General features: G+C 49.2%; 1 protein-coding gene across 1 annotated transcript in view; it reads right to left on the reverse strand.

The window, feature by feature from the left end:
• Window positions 1-16,079, reverse strand: part of LOC119393930 (uncharacterized) — a 103,200-nt gene that overhangs the window by 25,785 nt on the left and 61,336 nt on the right. The gene's annotated exons all lie outside the window — the stretch shown is intronic.

Consider the following 16,079-nt stretch of genomic DNA (forward strand, 5'->3'; position numbering starts at 1 on the left):
CCTAATTGTTACAAATAACACCCTCCTATACTTTCCGTGGCATTATTGTCTTTCAGGTCTCATTAATATGATGTCTAACAAAGAAAACCGCGCCCTTAAAAGTCGTCTTCTTTCTTTATATATATATATATATATATATATATATATATATATATATATATATATATATATATATATATATATATATATATATATATATATATACTAAATAGCGCGCGTGGTGTGCGCAACGGCACACACACACACACACCCTCTCAAACAACCCTGCGTGAACACACAGGCTACGGAAACCACAGGTGGTGCTATCAAAGACAAACCGCGGCTCGGGAGCACGTAGCAACGAAGCGGAGGTTATGCATATTTGATTGCGCGGCTGCCCGGCGCCCAGAGCGTGGCGGCAAAAGCAACTACCTGGCGCAGGAATGCGACTGGAATAGCTGAGGCCCGAGAGACGAGCAATGCCGAGCTTCATTTGGAAGACGTGCAAGGAGCCGCGCACGTAGGGCGGCAGACAACGCATGTACACGGGGGTCAGCGTGCCTGGAACGCAGGAAGAACGCTCGCTTCCCGATTCGCAGCTGCATCGCTCCCAGCAAAACGATGGCTGTGTAACTCTTCTCGGCGATGGCTGCATTCCTTCAAGCATTGCCCAGCGGCCACCAGCACTCTATAGCACGCAGAGGCTGGTGTACTGATGCAACACCACTGGTTGCAAATGTTATCTAGTCTGTCTGTTTCATCGCTGAGCTCTTGCTAGAAGAATGAACTTCGAGCCCACCGCCGTCATTGCTCTCCGTCAAATTCCTCCAAGGCATATTCTCTGTCTCGACTTTCTTTGTATCAGTTCCGGCTTCGTGATTACAAATGGTTCTGTTTTCTTTACCTTGATTATGCATACGACGTTCATCTTTTCCGCCAGGGTTGCTCCTATTGGTATAAGTAACGTAAACTCAAGGACCGAAATAATTCATAATTATTTATCAGAGAAAGGAAAACTCAATGAGTCCATTATGCATTCACCTAGGACTACTCGAAGGCAAAGCCATCTTCTACTTTTTCTTCGCAGTCTATGTATTGATCCTCTCCCGCCCCCTCCGAAAGCTTTCTGCGCCTAACGATGTTTCACACTGCCTCCAGGATCGGAGGCATTGCAAGGCTTCTGCACCTCACCTGGTTCTCACTGCCTCCGTGATCGGCCCACCTTTGACCAAGCGATAATTTCATGCGACGACGTCTTCATGTCAAGTAAATTCACGATGTCATACTAATGTCATGATGACGTTGTATGGTGACGTCATGACATGATGATTTTCTGCGTCACTCGTGTTGACTCCGCCGACACGGGACTCCAACGGTCAATTTTTGCGTTTGAGGAGGCATCTAAGGCTTTCGTCTTAATAAATATTTCTCCGCCGCGTCGCCGTCACCAAATACTCCACTTTATGCCTATGCTTACATCTCGATGACAACAGCACCTTGCGGACACCGGGGGGCTCATCGCAGGGGCTGCGCATGCCAGGCGTATTCATAGAGCAAGTCTACCTTATAAGAAAAGGTGGCAACAAACGTAAACGGGAGGTAAAGGGAAGCCATGGATCAAAATCGAGGAGGGCAGTGCGCGCTTCAGTAGTGTCAGTGCTTCCCACAACAACATAACTGCCGTATCTATCTGGCAGGTAAAACGGTTCGTGGAAACGACACGACGCCCCAATGACTCTTATGTACCTGTTGGTTTCTGCACGTGTTTGGCTATATTTTTTTAGCCGCACGCACAGAAATAAGATTCAGTTGATAGTACAGCGACGTCCTTGTATGTCCTCCGCTTGTTCCTCGTTTTCAGGTTTTTTTTTTATTTGCAGCATAGACTTGCCCTTAAGGCATAATATTTGTTGTGTATATTTCCGTTTGAGCCAGTGTTCGCCATGAACATACTAGCTCCGGCGAATACCGTTTTGACGTTTGTTCGTCACTACATTTTGTTTGCGCGGATTGAAAATTCTTCTTTTTTCCTCCTACAAATACATACAGTAAGAATACGAAACTGCTGTCCATCAAACTCGACAATGTGTCGAGTTGTATCTAGGAGAGAAGCGAACACGTTGTTCAAAGGTATGCCCGTAAACCTTAATAAACTGAGTTTTTAGCATCCACTTTTTTTTTTACTGAGCAATGACGAGGCTGTGCTCACAGTATTGCCTAAGTTTAGAAACCATTAGGCAAAGCAGTCTGTGAGAACTGTGTGAGTGGTCCGTGCGATGCGGGAACTGTGTTCTTTTTTCTTGTATTAGTGAGAACTTTTGCCGCAGATAACGATAGCGACCGTGGCGTAACCCGCTTGGCCATTACTTCGCGACGTTAGTTTACCCGTAACGTGAGCGGGAGTCTAACGCCGAGAAATCACCAAAGCAGGTAAAGTTAGGTGTACCTAGCTTACCGGAAGTGCTGAAACGACGAGAAAGGAAACCAACAGCGCAGCAAAAAAAGCGAGCAATGCACCGTCGGGCTAACGGCTTATCGACCTTTGCAAGAACACACATGGTAAACCGAGCGTGCGGGCGCATGCTGATTAGGCATGCACCTAATCGTTATTCTCTATGACGCGATGTTCTCTTTCTTTCTTTCTTTCTTCCTTTCTTTCTTTCTTTCTTTCTTTCTTTCTTTCTTTCTTTCTTTCTTTCTTTCTTTCTTTCTTTCTTTCTTTCTTTCTTTCTTTCTTTCTTTCTTTCTTTCTTTCTTTCTTTCGTTCTTTCTTTCTTTCTTTCTTTCGTTCTTTCTTTCTTTCTTTCGTTAACCTGCGAAAGTCGCGCGTACCGTAAGCAGTCAGTCAGTACGGCGTCTGTCGATTTACCGCATCAGGATTACCTTAACTACTATTTTATCCGCTGTTACATTATATAAACGTTCCTTTGCTGTATAACAGTATAGGGGAGGACAAGGCCGTAGCCAGACATCATTTTCGGGGAAGTTGGTATGGGGGGGGGGGGGGGGTTCAATCAACCTTTATGTATGTTCGTGCATGTGTTTGTACGTGTGCGTGTATATGTACGTAGGCATGCGCACGGGAGGGGGGTGGGACTGCAGGGGTGGCGCCTTCCCATCCTCGAATTATAACGAGGGGCACCAAGTCAGCCCTATTTCCTTACTCTGTCGGCATAGGCGTATCTACCGGGGGGGGGGGGGGCAAGGGGGGCGCTAGCCCCCCATTGAGAAAAGTTGGGGAGGCTGAGGCCTCCCCCCCCCCCCCCAACTTTCGACAGTGGTCACTGTCGGCTGCACACTAGGAAACCATGAACTGTGGCGAATGTTACTTCTACATAGCAATCATTGTATTATATAAAGAAATTTGTCCTGCGCTTCTGCTGTGGAGAATGGCTCCCGTGTCTGACGACCACGCACTGTATTCTCTGCGGTGCAGGCCGTCTATACAACGCTTTGCGATACAGCATTGCAGAGAATGCTGAGTAGGAGCTCTTAACGTTGGATCACTTTGTCATGATTTTATTCTGCTCTGCCTGGCCTGAAATTTACAGTACCGACGACGCAAATACGGGAAGGAACCAATAAACGTATCATGGACCGATCAGATGCTCTTCCTGTTTCAGGCAATTATTTTCTTTCATAGGAAAGGAATAGAATCACCGCTGCTCTATATCCAATTTGCTATGAGTCGATGAGTGTGCATAACTGCAGGATGTCTTAACGCGATTGCGCTAAGGAGCCCATGTCGCAGGAATTCCGGTGTCGGCGTCCGCATCGTTGGTTGTGAGCGAAAGATGATCATTGTTCGTGACCCGGCCAGAAATCGCTATGAATGCAAATAATAAACGATTATGTACCCGAGGTGGAATTCAACCCCGGCCTTCGGCGTGACAAAGAAGGTGTTCTACCACAGAGCCATGCCACTGCTTGGAACTGCATTGAAAATAACTTTTCTGCTTCACAAACGTACTCGTCCTGTGTACAGGCGTCCCAGTACGAGATGTATTATCGCAGTAAAACGTGGCGCAAGCGTGCATTGCCACAGGACCTCACAGCATGTGAACTGCATGACGAGCTGGTGGTTTAAAGCCGGCCACCCATTACAAAGGACACACACACACATTACTGCGCGTATTCTGTTACGAACACTTACGTAATAGGTACATCGCCAATTTCGCAAAAGTATCACACGCTTAAATGCCGGACCAGCGCTGTTCAGCGCTAGTCCTGTTTGGTCTTTCTCGCCTTCTATTATTGCGCTGTTTTCTACTATGAAGTTCACACGCTCCAAGCAAAGTTGCAAATACAAATACGATGAGTATAAAGAATTGGCTACGCCCCTGTTGCCATAAATTCTTATTTAAAAAGAACTTGTGGGTGACATGTTAACAATAATAATAATATAACAATAGTAATAATAATAACAATGCGCCATAAACACAACTTCGACTAGGAGCAAACAAGGCAAAATATAAGATACGCAAGCCTAAATATCTGCAAGAAAGTGTGGTACTAATTACGGAAAAGGAAATGTACAGTCACTGTTGCCTACATTGAAATACGCAATTATTTGTAAGCAGCTTCTAGACGTTAGCGACATTTATTCAATGATACAAATCTATACTATAAACAGGGCAGGCCGCCATCGGCATAATTGTTTACTTAAGGACATGTTGGTATTTGCTTAAGGACATAATTAGGCCGCGAATTAGAAGACACACACAAAGGGAGGGACACGATGACAGGACGAGCGGACCTGTCATCGCTCGTCATATCATCGTGTTCCTCCCTTTGTGTGCGTCTTCTAATTCGCGGCCTAATTATGTCCTTAAGCAAATACCAACTAGGCCAACAAACAGACTTGTTAGGCATAATTGTATTTACGCATAAATTTCAATAAAACTTCTGTTGGGCGTAGTTGGTACATAGCTTTCATGATGAAAACATCACCGCAAACCATCTATTCTTTGTGGTTCGTTGTGGTTTCCGCTGAAGTTTTCATCAAGCATATAGTGTGGCTAATTTATAAAAAGTGTTGCTTGCAATACTATTACATGCCTAGCACGTATATGTATGGTTGCCCCAGTGCATGCTACGTAGGACTGACTGTACATTTTCTTATATATACATATATATATATGGGCATCGTGGTGGAGTGGCCGTAGCGTTGCAAGTAGTCAAGTAGATCCTCCGTGAGAAGTCACAACGTTGTTTATTTCGACGTTTCAGCCAGAGTCTGGCCTTCATCAGGAATGAGGGTACAGTTCGTTGGTGCTCAGCTTTATACAATCTTAAAGAAAAGAGGATACGCAAAAAAAATAAAAAAACATGAGGTAGATCCCCCCCCCCCTTTTCTTTCTCCGGCCACCCCCTGTCCGCGGCCTGCATATCCTTCCCTCCATTAACGTATTGTTCCCGACCAGGCTGCGCCGCGTGGCTCCGGCGGTGCGGTGTGGGGAAAAAAGGAGCTTTTTTAAGAAGTTAAGCCTTTAACTACTCAGTGCCACGTGGACGTCTCGTCCCCGAAAGGGGGGCACCGTGTATTGCCGCAAAGGCTAGCAAGCGGGCGCAATGTCAATTTTGGCCCGCTCCAGGATTCCGCAGTCGGGGGCTCCTAATTGTGCACATGGGTGCTGCGGGAAATGTCATGCTTGGCACAATTGATTGGTTAGTAAGGTAGAAACCGAAACACCAGGCGGCGCAGCGTGGCTCCGGCGGTGCGGTGTGGGGAAAAAAAGGAGCTCTTTTAAGAAGTTAAAGGCCAACTCCGGCGATTTTTTTGCCATGTCAAAGTAATGGTGCTTTTATGTTCCTGAGACGCTCCTGTTACGGGCCCGATAGCAGAAATACTCGGCAAATTGGAGAATAATTTTAAATAAGCAAAAATGCGCAACACCGAAACCGAAACCCAACCGAGTGCACTGTCTACGTATGACGTAGACGTTGTTACGAACGAACCGAAAGTCGTGCAAGGCATGCCGGTCACGCCGGCGTGGAGTATGAAAACTGTGACAGCCGGGACGACCAGCGAAGCGCCGGCCAAACCAACGCTGTCTGTCGCCTTGTGCACAGCAGACGCTCGCTGTAACGGCCTAAGCGCCGAAGTTAGCGGTGCCCTCGGCTACGTCACTTCCGCCGCCTTGCCAACACTGACGTCACAGACGCAATGTTGCCAATAATTGTGGGAAGCCAGGAGGGCGTTTGCAGACAATCTTTAAAATTCATTTGCAAACAATCTGCGCATGTCTCAAGCCTGTAATTTGGCATAAATGAGGGAAACGTGCAAAGGAACGTACCCAGCGAATTTCACTGAGATCCATCGACCTCGAAAAATCGCCGGAGTTGGACTTTAAGCCTTTAACTACTCAGTGCCACGTGGACGTCTCGTCCCCGAAAGGGGGGCACCGTGTATTGCCGCAAAGGCTAGCAAGCGGGCGCAATGTCAATTTTGTCCCGCTCCTGGATTCCGCAGTCGGGGGCTCCTGATTGTGCACAAGGGTGCTGTGGGACATGTCATGCTTGGCACAATTGATTGATTAGTAAGGTAGAAACCGAAACAGACGACAGCTGTACTTAGAAAGAGTAGTTACACTTGGGAGTATTTTCAGTTGTCCAGTGATCGTCGCAGCTGCAGTGCCGTGAACTCTTCAGTTATTACTGTCATTATTGCCGTTATTGTTTTCTAGTGCATTAATTGCTGCAAGTGTACCCGGATTCTCATTTATTCCTCTTTCGAGGGTGTTAAATCGGTGGATGAGGTATGACTCTCGTTGTTCACGTTCTCGGTTTGATGTAAATCCCGTTTCTAAGAGTGTTACTGATAGTTTGTCGAATGCATGGTCGGGAAGGTTGAGATGTTTTGATAGAGGTAGACTTGGGGCTGATTTCGCATGGGCTCTGTGATTATTGAAACGAATCCTAAATGGTGTTTCTGTTTGTCCGATGTACTGCATACTGCACACGTTGCAGTCGAGTAGGTATACCACATATATATATATATATATATATATATATATATATATATATATATATATATATATATATATATATATATATATATATATATATATATATATATATATATGGTATATATATATATATATATATGGGTGGCCGGCGTCCCTCACACCGGCCGCTGTTTATATATATATATATATATATATATATATATATATATATATATATATATATATATATATATATATAAACAGCGGCCGGTGTGAGGGACGCCGGCCACCCCACTCGCGAACAAGTTGGTGGTACGCCACTGTCTGTCGAGCTTTTTCAGTCATTGTTTCATGTGAAGTGTCCTGGCCATGCAGGTTTTTTACTATAATGGCACCCGAGGACCATAACGTTGCATTCTAAAAACGGTATACTTCCAACATTTAACCCCTTAAAGCCGGGGACCAAAGGCAGGCCTTTGTGAGCAGCAAGCCACTGCTTCGTTTGAATTTCTGCAGTCATTGCGAAGGTTGCTTTCTTTTGGACACGCCCATTGGGAGGGGGGGAAGGGTGTTTGCTGCAGTGAAACTCTCCTTCTCCCCCCATCCCCACCTATTCTGGCTACTCCAATGGTGTAGGCAGCAGAGATACACAACAGTATACCTCCTCTTACTCTCCCCGCTTTCTTGCCTCGTCCCACTCTTTCACTCCCTCTCTATTCCTCCTTAGTTCAACGAAATGTGAAGAACGTTAGTTCTAGTTAGGCAGCTGGGCTTTGCACATGGACGAACCTGAAAACGTGCTTATGAAAGATAAAGGCATGAAAGACTATCAATTCGGATCATGAAATGCTTGAGCAACGCGCACTCCGCTTACTACAAGCGTCACCATTTCGCTCGATACCTAGAGAGGCTGGTGAAGTAAGATTAAAAAAAAAATAGACGATGAGGACGGGCGCGCGTTTGAGAGTGCTCGAAAGAAATACGAAACGAACAGTCCGGCCGAGATTGTAACGCTTACCACAGAGCCTCTGGGAGAACATCGCAACTTTCTGCGCCGGACATGCACTGCCATTTTTCTAAAGGATTCTCGGGCCGCAGCAGCAGTTAAGGAAAATGAAAAACATTTGGCTTCCCTCTCACTCTTTTCATTTTAGATATTTTGTCGCAGTAAATATTTTGAAGCGACGATGGCTGGAAGAGATGAATAATGAGCACAGAGCGAAGCGTGGTAAGAGAGGCCAAAACGGAATGGACAGTCGGCGTATCTTGCAACTCCAAACGATTTGGTATCTTCCCTTTTTTCTTGACTTTTTTATTACTTTATTATTTCTTTTTATTTGCGTTGCATATACGGCTACACACAGCCCGCCTATTCAAGAGACGTGGTCATACTAAAACTGAGTGTGCTATGCCCCTATGAAAAAGAAAAAAAAGAAACCAATTCAAACTGCATACGAAAGAAAATAAAACAGTGGTTAGCGCATGCGTACACTTCACGAGTAGCCCACTCTATCACGCACAGAATGCGGGCTAAACCATACGTAAAAACTAAAGAAATGTACATAAGATAAACTAAATGATCAAAACTGATTCGTGGTATCAGATACAGCGTCTCATAGTTGGTGTATTAGTTGGCGATGTCAAACATTTATTTATTTGTTTGTTTATTTATTTATTTAATTATTTCATCGAAGATTTCAACCAAATGTGTCCAAATTAGGCATCTGGCTAGCGAGGGATTACTTTTTCGAGTATCTTATACTGCAGTACAATTATTTTCGGAATTTAATACGTAAAGGATGCTACTCGAACACGTTTCTTAAACTGATATGAACTCAGAACAACAGCCGCTTTTGGGGGCGTGATTGCCCACCGCTGCTGCCGCCGCCGGTGTCCGTCGAAGCTATCGTGCGCAATAAGAGAGAGAGAGAGGAAGAGAAAGAGAGAGAGAGGAAACAGGGTTCGGGAGGGAATTCAACCTATGAACTCTGCGTGACAGTCGAGTATTCTACCCCTCCGGTGCCTGAAACTTCTTCGCAAGAAGACCCTATGCAGGCGTCATACCAGGCGAGGAATCAGGTTAATGGATGCAATATTGCGTGACAGAAGAATGCAATCACACCAGGCGTCACACGACATGAATTGCGTAACGAGTGGGTGGTTTAAAGCTTCCCACCCACACAGGGCTCAGCCATAATTGATCATCAGCCACCGCAGCAATGAAGTGTGTAGCTACGTAGGTGAGCGTTTTCCTTACAGACACGTAGTGAGTACTTCGCTACTTCGCAAGATGACAAATTATGGCGTAGCGGGCATCTCGCAACAAGGAGAGTCGCCCTGCCCTAAGAGAGTTTACAACGGATTTTCTGACGGCAGCTCCTCCATCTTAGGCCATGCTGCATGTTCCGCGCAGGACTGGAGGTTTAATGCGATAGCGTTATAGAGCTCGTTTCGCAGAAATGCCGTTGTTGGCGGCGGCGGCGGCGGCGGCGTCTTTGGTTGTGAGCGAAAAAGCAGCGTTGGCCGTGAGGGAAAATTCGAGGTAGATGCAAGCAACGTTATGCGCCGGAGAGCGCCGGCACTTTGGCTTTCCTTGCGTCACGGTTTAGCTCTCCACCGAGAAGCGAGGGGAGGCTAGCGATTGGGAAGGCGATACGAAGACGGCGTGAATACGCTATCACGTTCTACTCTTGTTGCCGCCGCCTCCGAGAGAGACGGGCGCGCGGTGTGGTCGTCATCACGCAGCGCGGATGTTCCCTTACAAACACGTAGTGGGTGCATCGCTGTTACACATAACAAAGGGTACACACATCTGTGCGCGCATTCCATACACACACGAAGAGGGTTCATCGATACTGCGAAAAAAAAATGTCACGCGCGTAGACGTTCCCTGACGCCACCGGGCTGTTGACACGCTTGTGATGGATTCTGTGCACTCGCAATGACTGACTGCAGTGGCTGAAAGTGTCACTGCAGTGTGTGTGCGTATGTGCAGCGAGTTAACTCAACGCGTACGAACGCAGAGAGAACAGGGACGCAGGGCATTGTCTATAGTTCGCCCCAACAGCGCGCCAGCGTATAATACTTGCTCGTACTTTGCACACACAAAATACTGTTGCCATAACAGTGCTGTTGAAGAGGGCGAAAACCTTTACCTTTACTATAGGTATGTCGTGTGTGTGGGGGGGGGGGGGGTGCGTGCGTGCGTACGTGCGGATATAGCTATCGCCTCAAACTCTAAAAAGCGAAGCTTAAGGGTCCGCCAGTTTTTATTGCGAGGGGTCTCGACGGGCTTTTGCCGTCACCGTTGCCGTCGCCGTCATGTCCTTCCGGTATGAAGTCGAAATTGATAAGATCCCCCCGCGCATTGTACGTTCTACCGCGGGTAAAACCGCAAGAGCGGGGGCGACGAACGCGGCAGGAGCAGAGATCAAACGAGCCCGCCCATTTCCGTCGCTCGGAGGGTGCATGCGATAACATCACCCCGCTCGGGAGGCCTGCCCTCAAAGCAGACAGGAAACGCCACGCCCGTCTTTAACGACCATGAAAAAAGACGCGAGGTGGGGGTGGGGGGGTTGTCGCGCGAGCAGCCACTTTGAACTTTGAATCTACGGGCGCGGTCATGATCGCTGGCGCGCGCTATCTCGAAAGCCATCACAGCGGGCGGCTCGTATACCTTTCTACGTGCTGCGCTCTCAACGCGAAGTGACTATGCGGAGAGCATCTCTCCCTGGAGCGGCCGTACTCTCTTACAACAGCGTTTTGTAGTTGCGCGAGACCGGATACAAAACAGTTAGCTGCCAGCCTTACTTCGTATAACACTACAATTTGTTGCTATCGCATTCATTGCTTCGCCCTTGCGGTGAAACTGTGACTTTTTTCTATGAGGTATGAATTCGACTTAAATACGATTTGCCGTATACGCTACTGCTCACCCGCTTGCTGCCTCTCTGCGTTTATTTTCTGTTATCAGTTTCTTGTGCTTCAAACGGATACACATTCTAGAAACATAGACACTCCAGAGATTAATAATAATAATTGTTGGGGTTTAATATCCCAAACCTACGATATGAATATGAGGGACGCCGTAGTGAAAGGCTCCGGAAATTTCGACCACCTGGGGTTCTTTAACGTGCACCTAAATCTAAGTACACGGGCCTCAAAAACTTTCGCCTCCATGGAAAATGCAGCCGCCGCGGCCGGGATTCGATCCCGCGACCTTCGGGTCAGCAGTCGAGCACCATAACCACTAGACCACCGTGGCGGGGCCACTCGAGATATCAAATTTCTTGTTTAAGGTCAATTGATTCAACTTAGACGATGAAAGCTAATTGTTCTGAACAGACTGAAAATTAACAGTCTTCTGGCACGAAGAATATGTCGACCGAGAGAAACAAAAACGAGACTGATGTGTTCGTAAAGGTTCCCGCACCCAAGGCGGGTCTCTGCTCAAATGAAGAAGTTACTGTGCCTGTGCTCTCGTGCCTACTCTTTCAATTGCTCTGGGCACACGGGCACTATTTTCTTCGTATTGTCACGGGGATGACGAATACACGAGAGAGACAGCAGCAAGTATATTTACAATATTTACAAGCAACTGTGCCACCGAATGGCTGCCAGCATCTCGCGCGGCATACCCGCTTCTTCCTCGTCTCTTCGTCTCCAACGGCGTGCTCATCCACAATGCCTCGTAACATCACCCCCGGCGGACGGAGCGCCGTCACGGCGCCTCCTAAGTCATTCAGCACTGGGAGTGTAGTAGCGTTTGAGGCGCGACACATGAACGACATCAGTAGGTGGTGTAGGAGAAGACGAGAGCGGATGGACGGGAGTGATGAGGTAGTCAACGTCAGTGACCTTGCGGAGAACTTTGTAGGGCCCTGTGTATCGAGGGAGAAGCTTCTCGCACAAGCCTTCGCGTCGATACGGCGTCCAGAGTAGGACAAGAGATTCGGGCGGGTAGTCGACGTCGCGGTGCCGGTTATCGTAGCGTGCTTTTTGCGAGACCTGGGAATCACAGAGCCTGGCGTGGGCGACTCGGCGAGCCTCGCGGGCGCGAGAAGCGACGTCCTGAGCATACACGCTTGGTACGATGGTATCAGAAGGGAGGAGCGTTTCGAAGGGCAACGTAGGATGGCGGCCGTACAGAAGAAAGAACGGCGAATAGCCGGCGGTGTCATGCCTCGACGAATTATAGGCAAAAGTAACATAGGGTAGGGTTGCGTCCCAATCACGGTGGTCAGCAGAGACGTACATTGACAACATATCCGTGAGAGTACGGTTGAGGCGCTCGGTAAGACCGTTAGTCTGCGGATGGTAGGCTGTAGTAAGTTGATGTTCGGTAGAGCAGCTACGGAGTATTTCGTCGATGACTCTTGCGAGGAAGCAGCGGCCCCGATCCGTAAGAAGCTGGCGCGGAGCACCGTGTCGAAGAATGACGTCATTGAGCAGAAAGTCCGCGACGTCTGTAGCGCAGCTAGTTGGCAAGGCCCGTGTTATGGCATACCTGGTCGCATAGTCAGTTGCGACAGCAATCCATTTGTTACCTGACACGGACGTAGGAAAAGGTCCGAGCAAGTCGAGACCGACGCGGAAGAATGGTTCGGATGGAATGTCAATAGGTTTAAGCAGGCCGGCCTGAGGAAGAGCAGGACGTTTGCGCCGCTGACAGTGCTCGCAAGCAGCGACATATCGTCGCACAGAACGATAAAGGCCAGGCCAAAAGAACCGCTGCCGCACGCGGTCATAGGTGCGTGAAACGCCCAGGTGTCCCGCAGTCGGAGCATCATGGAGATGTTGAAGAATGGTTGCACGCAGGTGTCGGGGAATAACTAACAAAAGTTCTGGACCATCAGGCTTCATGCTGCGGCGATACAGAATGTCATTGCGTAGGACATACTGGCGGAGAGAAGGGTCGGAACGTCCCGAGGAGACTTGGTGGATGACCATCTTGAGGGTTGCATCCCGACGCTGTTCTGCGCCGATGTCGCACAAATCAGATATGGCGAGTACACAAGAATCATTGTCATGGTCAGCGAGGCTAGCAGGGTCCACCGGATGACGCGAGAGACAATCGGCGTCTTGGTGCAGCCTGCCCGATTTGTAAATTACGTCGAAGGCATACTCCTGGAGACGTAGAGCCCAGCGACCAAGGCGACCAGTTGGGTCCTTGAGTGATGACAGCCAACAGAGAGCGTGGTGGTCGGTAATAACTGAGAACTCACGGCCATACAAGTAGGGGCGAAATTTTGCGACAGCCCAGACCAACGCAAGACATTCGCGCTCCGTGATCGAATAGTTCCGCTCAGATGTGGAGAGAAGGCGGCTGGCGTATGCAATCACACGTGTTTGGCCCCCCTGGTGTTGGGCGAGGACGGCGCCGATTCCATGCCCACTGGCATCTGTGCGAACCTCCGTAGTCGCGGACGGGTCAAAGTGGGCCAGTATTGGTGGTGAAGTGAGCAAGTTGATCAGCGTCGAGAATGCAGCCGCCTGGTCCTGGCCCCACGAGAAGGGGACGTCTTTCTTTAGAAGGTCAGTGAGCGGTCGGGCAATGGTGGCGAAATTGCGTATAAAGCGTCGGAAGTATGAGCATAAGCCAACAAAGCTCCGAACATCTTTAGTAGAAGAAGGCAGAGGGAAGTGCGTGACGGCGCTAATCTTGTCAGGGTCAGGTTGTACACCAGTAGCACTTACAAGATGACCAAGCACAGTGATTTGTTGCCGGCCGAAATTGCACTTTTTGGAGTTCAGCTGGAGTCCCGCTCGACGAAAAACAGCAAGAATGGTCGACAAACGAGTTAGATGACTCTCAAACGTTGGGGAAAAGACAATGACATCGTCGAGGTAGCAGAGACAGATTGACCATTTATAGCCACGGAGGAGAGAGTCCATCATGCGTTCGAACGTCGCCGGGGCGTTGCACAGCCCAAAAGGCATAACCTTGAACTGATAGAGGCCGTCCGGTGTGACGAAGGCAGTTTTTTCTCGGTCTAACTCGTCGACAGAAATCTGCCAGTAACCCGAGCGCAGGTCTATGGATGAGAAGTATCTCGCACCATGAAGACAGTCAAGGGCGTCGTCGATTCGTGGCAGCGGGTATACGTCTTTGCGGGTTATCTTGTTCAAGGCACGATAGTCGACGCAAAATCTCCAGCTGCCATCCTTCTTTTTGACCAAGACGACAGGTGACGCCCATGGACTTGAGGAGGCCTCAATGACGCCTTTTGAGAGCATCTTATCGACTTCTCGTTGTATGACCTGGCGTTCGGAATGGGATACACGATATGGCCGCCGTCTGACAGGACTAGCATCGCCGGTATGTATTTGATGCCGTACGAATGACGTTTGACCTAAAGGGCGCTCATCGAAATCGAAGATATCCTTATAGGTCGTTAAAACATGGCGAAGTTGCGCTGCTTGACGCGGTAGAAGATCAGGCGCAATCATTTTCGCGATTTCGTCGGGGGGTGCGCTTGCTGAGCTGGCTGCAACACCGGACGAGCACTCTCCTGCGTCTAATGCCACGATGTTACACGCATCAAGTGGTGATATGTTGGCCAACGAAATGCCTTGCGGGAGAACTTGGGTCGAGTTACTGAAGTTGAGGAGAGGGAGCTGTACGTAGTTGTCGACAACATTCACGAGGGTATGCGGCACAGCAACATTCCGGGCCAACAGCACGTCAACTAATGGGGACACTATGTAGTCGCCGTCGGGAAGAGGTGGTGATGTCGTCAAGGCCACACACGTGGCGGCTTGCGGTGACAGCCGAACATAATCCACAGAGCACAAGTGGTTTGGCGGTGAAGCTGCGCCGTCAGCAAGCCGAGGCAGTTCAAGTTGAAGAACGCCGGTTGCACAGTCAATGAGGGCGGCGTGAGTAGACAAGAAATCCAATCCGAGAATGAGGTCATTTGGGCATTGCTCAAGAACAGCAAACAAAACAGATGTGTGGTGATCGGCGATCGTGATGCGTGCTGTGCACATTCCTATAACGGCAGGACTTCTTCCGTCGGCGACACGAATCATACCAGGAGCAGCCGGAGTAAGCACTTTCTTCAGGCGGCGACGAAGTCGAGCACTCATCACGGAAATATGCGCCCCAGTATCAACAAGTGCGGAAACAGCCAGGCCGTCAACGTCAACGTCGATCAAATTTCGTCGTGTCGGCAGTACAAGAAGAGGATTTGAGGTGGAATTAGAAGATGCAGCATCACCTCTAAGAGCTGCATCTCTTAGTTTCCCTGTCGAAGATTGAGCGGCGAGGTCGGACGTCGTCGTAGAGGAGACGGAGACGACGGGCGACGCGCTGGCGGCAAACGGGACTGGTGACCTCGGGGCGACGGCGAGCGGCTGTGCGGCGTAGCAGTGGCATCGGCGTTGTATGGCTCGAAAGGCTGGGAACGGCGGTAGTTATCGTGGTACGGCTCAGGAGGCTGGGAACGGCGGTAGCTGTCGGCGGGGCTAGCAGTGGCATACCGGGTTCTTAAAGGCGAAGACCAACGGTTGTTGCAATGTCGTGCGACGTGACCTATACGGCGGCAGTTGAAGCAGATCGGCCGATCATCTGCAGTTCGCCATTCAGCCGGATTACGAGACCGTGGAGCAAACCGTTGTTCCTGGGGCGGCGACCTGGGGCGAGGCGGCGATCTTGGGCGAACGTCAGATGTCCGGGACTGAGCAACGGCGCAGACAGCGAAGCCCAAATTGCCGAGTTCCTCCCGCACAATTGACTGGACGAGGGCAACTGAGGGCAGGTGCGAATCAACGTGACCGTTGTTGGGAAGAGCAGGTGCAATTGCTTCGATTTCCCGACGGATGATTCGTGTAATATCGGATGCCGGTGACGACTGCAGATGAGAGGTCAGTCCATCTTCGCATGAAGACGTCGCAGCTGTGTTTGGCAGCCGAGAAAATGGCTTTGCAATACGTCGGCTTTTGGCCTGTTCAAAACGCCGGCATTCCTCAATGATTTCGTCGACGGTCGCACAATTCCGGCACAGTAATAGATTGAACGCGTCGTCCGCGATACCCTTCAGCACGTGGCCAACCTTGTCCGACTCCGACATGTCGCTGTCGACTTTACGACAAAGAGCCAGCACGTCCTGAATGTACGATATGTAGGGTTCAGTGGACGTCTGAGCACGGGTG

The sequence above is a fragment of the Rhipicephalus sanguineus genome, chromosome 5, assembly GCF_013339695.2.
Source record: "Rhipicephalus sanguineus isolate Rsan-2018 chromosome 5, BIME_Rsan_1.4, whole genome shotgun sequence".
Taxonomy (NCBI): domain Eukaryota; kingdom Metazoa; phylum Arthropoda; class Arachnida; order Ixodida; family Ixodidae; genus Rhipicephalus; species Rhipicephalus sanguineus.